The sequence below is a fragment of the Nannospalax galili genome, unplaced genomic scaffold (assembly GCF_000622305.1).
Source record: "Nannospalax galili isolate Female #2095 unplaced genomic scaffold, S.galili_v1.0 scaffold629, whole genome shotgun sequence".
NCBI lineage: Eukaryota > Metazoa > Chordata > Mammalia > Rodentia > Spalacidae > Nannospalax > Nannospalax galili.
In genome coordinates this window covers 1,240,777-1,247,705 of record NW_008360323.1, presented here as the reverse complement: position 1 = coordinate 1,247,705, position 6,929 = coordinate 1,240,777, and positions in this window count along the sequence as shown.

The following is a 6,929-nucleotide window of genomic DNA, read 5'->3' as shown; positions in this document are numbered from 1 at the left end:
CTCTGGGGCTTCCTTCTGCCTCCTATCTCTTTTCATCTCATAAACACACACACACACACACACACACACACACACACACACACACACACAGGTGGAGTTATACCAAGCCTATTTAGAACAGCAGGTTGCCCCAGAAGGCAGGCATGGACTGCTGCAGGAATAGGGTGTGCACACCTTCCTCCAGAATTGATCTGATGTCTGTCCATGCTTGGAGAACCTTCATGGCATTGCCTAACACTTAATCATTCCTTTTAAGATGTAATTACTGGATGCCTCCCTAGAGTCAGGTGTTTGTTGTTCTGGTCACTGAGAGTCCAGAAGGGAACTAGACAGGCAAGGTCTCATGTCCATGATCTCATGTGTCTAATGCACAGATAGTAACCAAGTCAATAAATAAATGGATATATAAATGTACTGTGACTTTATCTTCTAATGACCAGGAATTGCCGCTGTAGTGTCAGAATACTTCTGCCCTCATGGAGACACATCAAGGTATCCCAGCTGAAGCCTCCACATGGCACTGTGTTCCATTTGAGACCTCATGGGTCTGTAAGACAAAGTCAGCACACATAGGGTCACCTGGCTTCGGAAGAGGGTAAAGGGATGGAGAGGGGAAGGAGGCAGGGCTATCTCACCCTCTGACTTCATACTCTACATCCCTGCTCACTTGGAACCAAGGCTATGAGGGCTTTCCTTAGGAAAGATGCTTCTTTGTCCCTGGAAACTGAACCTGAGTCCTCTGCAAAAGCAGCAAGTTCTCTTAACCACTGAGCCATCTTTCCAGCCCTGGAAATTTATTCTTGATTTCAGCTGCTTTGAAGAATGCTGCTTAATTCTATGAAGCCCTTTCTTAGAGCCCTTCAAAGCTGTATTCCTTTATATCATAGAGCTCATCTTGCCATATAAGCCTAAATAGTGTCTCTAAATATGCTCAGATTTGATTTCAGTATTTTCTTAGGATGCCAATATGATAACTATTGACACAATACAATACAACACAATGAAATACAATACAATACAATGCAAAAATCTCATGATACTCATTCCTAGAGAGAGGGAATTTCCTGGGGGAAAGAACAGAGAAGGTTGGGAATCCGTCTTCTACTTTAACAGGGGAACAGGGCTGATGAGAGGTGTAAGTAGATGGACCTGGAAGTGACCCTCATGATTCTTAACTGTGTGGGCCTGCCAGATTGTGGCTTTCAAGTTGTCTTGAACGAGACTTCACATCAAGGAAGCTATTTATATTCTGAGACTCAGTCAGATGCACATCTTTGCTACATGTAAATCTAAAACAGGCAGAGGCGAGATTGGTCTATCTATACGTGCATTACGGTGTTTGACCTTACTACTGATCTTCAAATTTATTCTGTTTTTTTCTTACATTAAAACATTGCTGGTCATTGTGTGCTCAATAGATCCATTACCAGGTTGGGATTATAGTTCACAAAATACGGTTCTACAGTTCTAGGTCTGTAGCTTACGAAAACACTAGGTTTCAATGTTTACTGCTAGAAACAGAAACAAAAAGGCTCTGGGAGGGGAACTTGCTTTTCATCACCCGCACATTTTAAGCCTTTATTTTTGTGATGTTTGCATGCACCATCAATAAATAAAATAAATGCTACTTCAAATTACCCAGACATAGATCTTCTTGCTTTCTGACCTGGCTTGAATGGATTTAAAAACACCAGTGACTAGAACCAGCAAAGGTAAACTGCTGGTAAATCCACTTTATCCTTCAATTATAGCAAATAATATCTTTTTTTGTTTCTTTTTGCAAATGTCTGGGTGACAGAATGGCTTAAATAGTTAAAATTCTGAGCTTTAGAGTGAGACTGAGTCTGATTCTCAGCCCCATTTTTTACTTCAGTGACTCCAAGAAAGTTAATAAAATTTCCAAGCCTGTTCATAGAAAATGGTCACAAATAATGCCTATCACCAAGGAATTTGCTAACCAGCAGAGCACACAGCATGACCTTTGGCCCAGATGCAGCAATACTGAAGATCTTTTAGTGCTCTGAGTAATTCCTTGACGACTGGTGGGTGCTGCCAGGGCGAATACTTCAGTAGCCCAGTGAATGCTGTATTTACCCCTATGGTCATCCATTCTACTTGTTGATTGATACGGCCCAGCTTATTGGAGGAGGTAGGGTCCAGGCTAATGACACAAAAGACAAGATGAACCAGAAGGGAGAGAACAAAAGGAGGGTTCTAGAGAAAAGGAATATGCAGAAGTCAGGAAGAGCTGGCACTTTGTTGAACTCCAGTACTCTGGGACAGAGCCTCCCTCTCCCCCATTGCCAGTATCTGCTTCCCACTGCCTTTGCCGAAGCTGGGAGGTTTCACAGCATGAGGCACTCTTTATATCCTTGGTCCCCTCAGGATATGATTCAATTAATACTTAAACCTTCAGGTTTGCCATTGGGTACCTGTGACAAGTGGGACAGAACGGAGGGCTGAGTAAATTAAAATTCTACCCCAGGTCTCTTTCCAAAGGCTGGCAGTACAATCTAACAGCAATGATTTCAAAGTTAAAAGCAGTTTTGTCATGCAACTACTATTTTTAAAATTCCTATTGTGTACCTCACTGAACTCATTCTGCTTAATCATATAACACCTACGTGGGCAAAAGCTGGAAAAATCCAGTTCATAGAAAGATTCAAATGACCAGGATCAGTCAAAGGATGTCGTTTTCTGGCTAAAAAACAAAACAACAAAGCTAAAAAAAACCTGCTCAATTTAATATGCACTGAAAAAAGTATTGTGATAAGCACAATATTGAAATGAAAACTCCTGAGAATTAGTAGACCAACTTGTATGTGGGTGGAGATTTCTCAAACGGCCTTCATCTCAGATGCATCCTTAAATGCTGCAAGATATTTTCCATTTAAAGGTAGGCCCCTCTTTACTCTCCTGTCTCTCTCTGGCTTTCTCTCTCTCTGGCCAGAGGAAGACATCAGTGTCCTATTTTACCACTTTCTGCCATGTTCCCTCTAGCCAGGGTCCCTCACTGCACACCTTTGTCAGCCAGCCCTGTTGGCTGGCAAGCTCCCAGGATCCTCCTGTACCTGCCATGTAGCACTGGGGTTATTGTCTCCCATACCCAGATTTTGCATGGGCAGTAGAGATCCAAACTCAGGCCATCAACTTGTACAGCAAACCCTCTTATTCCCTGGCCCCTTCATTCTCTTCTCTGTTGAAGCCAACCTAAAGCACTTGATTTCACACACAAGTATAAATGTTTTTATTTATCACTTGATTTTGACACCAGAGTTTTAATATTCAATTCCACTGATCCTGTGCTAAAGCAGACCCTTCATCTCGCATAGACTTAAGGAGTTTCCCTCGTTATTCATTCTGATTCATTGTCATGGGAACAGAGAATGAAAGTCTCAGGGGCAGAGAGTACCCCTACAAAAATACAACCTGGGTTTGAATACTCAGTTTTCTATGTCTCCTCTTTTTATGCCCTCTGGCTTTGGAGGTGGAAAGCAAACTTCCGAGTCAGACTAAGGAGGGCAGTTCTCACTGTGGAGGTAAATGTATTCTCAATGAATAGATTTTGTGCTTCACAAATAATAAAGTCGATGCAAGACAGCATTGTGAAAATTAGAAATGCATTGATTGAAAAAAAACCCCGAAAGCTTCAGTATGTTGCAAGGCTGGATCAAGATTAGTCTGCATGCTTGCCTAGTTTTCAACTGACTCAAACAGTTTGGTTGAAAGAACTTCTCGATAAGCAAAATAGACTCTGCAAGGAAAATACCACTTTTTTGTGGGGGGGGGGATCATGTGCTTTTTTATTCTTTCTGTATCATATTCAATCAGACAGAAAATGCCTGACTCTGAAAAAGATGTGCAGCTGGAGAAGTCATTATAGCTTCCCAACACAGGCATAGACCAACACCTGACTCATGTCAACTAAAGGTTCAGTCATTGATCTTGGTGGTTAATCAGTGAAAAGTGTGGCCAGCTGGTGTGAGAAGTGGACTCAGTGAGGTATGTATACTTGCAGGAGCCTCTGAAGTGAGATGCGCTTCCATAGGCGTTATCTCTGCTGGATCTTAATTTGGCCCATGCAGGTGTGATCCTTCTGTGCTGTTAGTTGCTGTGATGTTAGTTGGTACTTAGGATGGGGGTGTGAAAAATCTGGGTGAGGTTTATGATGGGTGCATAACATAAACAAGTTCTATATGATCGATGTTGGTGGTTGTTTTTTAAGATATGCTCTTAAAAATCAAAGTTGCTGTGACTTTTGTCTGGAATTAGCATGAGGAGGTAAATAGAGAACAGGGAAGAAGAACATGCCTGATTCATGCATCTTGAGACCTCTTTTAAGGCCGGTCTAAACTCAGCATTCTCCCTTTGCCATAAAAATAAAAAAAAAATGGGACTGGAGAGATGGCTCAGTGGTTAAGAGCACTGACTGCTCTTAACAGAGGACCTGGGTTCAGTCCTCAGCACCCACATAGCGACTAACAACTGTCCATAACTCCAGTTCCAGGGGATCCAATGGCCTTCTTCTGACCTCTGCAGCATTGCACAACATGGGTACACTTACATATATGGAGGCAATGCATTCATACACATAAAAAACTTAAATAAATAAAATTAAATTTAAAAAATTAAAAAGATATTTTATAATTACATTGGCTTAAAAATGAATATAATTCAGCCTGTATTCATTATTACATATTTTTTTGTGTGTTCGTGTGCATGTATGTGTGTATGATATGTTATAATGTATGTGCATGTGTTCCCATGTGTGAGTGCAGGAGCTGTGCATGCATTTGGAGGTCAGAGGTCCTCACCTTCTTTCTTGTTTGAGACAGGGTCTCTGTTGTTCACTGCTGTGTACACCAGTCTGTTTGGCTTGTGAGCTTCCAGAAAGTCTGCTATCTTTATCGCCCATCTCGTCGTAGACTCATGGGGATTACAGACACATGCTTACCATGCCTGAGTTTTCCTGGGATCTAAGAATTTGAACTCAGATCCTCATGTTTGTGCAGCAAGTGCTTTACCCACCGAGCAATTTCTTCAGCCCTAAATACTCATTTATCTGATTATAAAGTAGGAAATTCAAAAACCGTTTGTAGGCACTGTGATGGCTGTAGACTCTGGGCACTGGACCTCCCTGACAAACGTGCCTGGCAGTTAGAATTGTTTCTTCATAGAGGACCAAGTGCTTCCATCTTGCCTCAAAAGAGTTGGCATGGGTGAGTTCAAAAGAGGAGCCCCCATCCTGCCCCTTTAAACTCATAGGAAGGAGAAATGGGAGCAGCTGGTAGGACTTGGGATGGGAGGAGGAGACTTGTCTGAGTAGGAGCCATAAACTGACAATCCTTTATATTTTTATATTTTTATTTTCTTGAGACAGTGTGTCCTATAGTCCAGGCTAGCCTTGAATTCACTATGTAGCCAAGAAACCTTAAACTCATGATCCTCCTGCCACCATCTCCCCAGTTCTGGGATTACAGGCCCATGCCAAGTTTATGATTATCCTTAGAACAGAGCTGTAGCAGAGGATTATTAGAGCATTTAATATGTTTTGTAAGATGCATTAAATACTCATCTAAATCGACAGAATGTCAGAGTCCAATGGTGAACTCTAATGTGAACCATGGCCTCTGGGTGGAAATGATGTTGGTTCATCCATTGTCACATAGGCACCAATTTGCCGGGGGTTGGGGTGGGAGATCCTGGGAACTGTCCGTGTGTGGGCAAGGCTGGGAGAGATATGGGAAATCTGCATTCTACTCAGTTTTTGCTTTGAACCTAAAACTGCTCTTAAAAAATTAAACCGATTTTTAAAAATCGCTCAGGAGGCAGAAGCAGGAGAGATAGTGAGTTTGAAGCCAACCTGGCCTATATAGTGAGACTATGTCTCAACAAACAACCCCACTATAAAGCAAACAAATTAGGGGCCCAAAGGGTCATTCAAAACCAGAGGTTTTCATTTTAGGAGACCCATTGAGCAGTACCTACTGCCCAACTAGTCATTGGTGTAGCGACTTAGAAGCACTGGTGCTGGACCACAGACAAGTCGCTATTGTTCCATATCACAGTTGCACTTAAATCTATTATATCCAGAGGGCCAAACAGAAAGGACCTGGCGACCCTGAGCTGTGGCAGAAACTCAGCAGAATTGATAGGAACAAAAACCAACCAACCAACTGACCAATGGGGGCTGGCTGCTAAATTATGCCAAACCAGGTTCTGTGACAGAACAGTGTTTTTTACTAAATATTTTTGTGTTTTCTATTTTCCCCAAATTCCTCATGATGGAAAAACTTTGACATGTCAAAAGCTGTGCCGAGAAAGACTTATCTATCACTTCCCTTCATCCTCACAAAACACTGTGTGATGGTTCAAGTTGTCTTGGTCCTTGCTTTCTAGATGAGAAACTTAAGTCTTAGACGGGCCTAGTCATTCTTCAGGAACACACAGACTGTGAGAAGAAAATCTGGAACACAAGCTTACCACCCTTTTGCTATGCCACCCACTTATGATATCTTAGATTTTGTACCCAAAACAATTGAGCTTATGGGTTATTAGTCACTAGGAAGCACTGCGCAGAGCACAGGGATAAGTAACCAGCTCTAAATAGATGGTTGATAGTCTTGGTAATTGTTGCTGCCTCTGAACTGTTCTACACAACTACAAGCTACCGGAGCATCCTGGGAGTCAGTGTCTCAACTTATGTACAAGCTATTCCTTTGCTCTGGCTGAAGCTAGAATCTTCTCTAAAAACAGCTAAGGCCATTAGTTGAGTAAGGAGGAGCTACTAACTTAATCTTCTTCTTGGCCCTGCCCCAAGTTTTCACTTTCAAGTTATTTGAAAAGTGAAAGTAGAAGTGTTGTCAATGTTCTGTTAACGTGTCCATGCTGGCCTAATGTCAGGTCTCAGAGGGCTGTCTCTCTCTCTC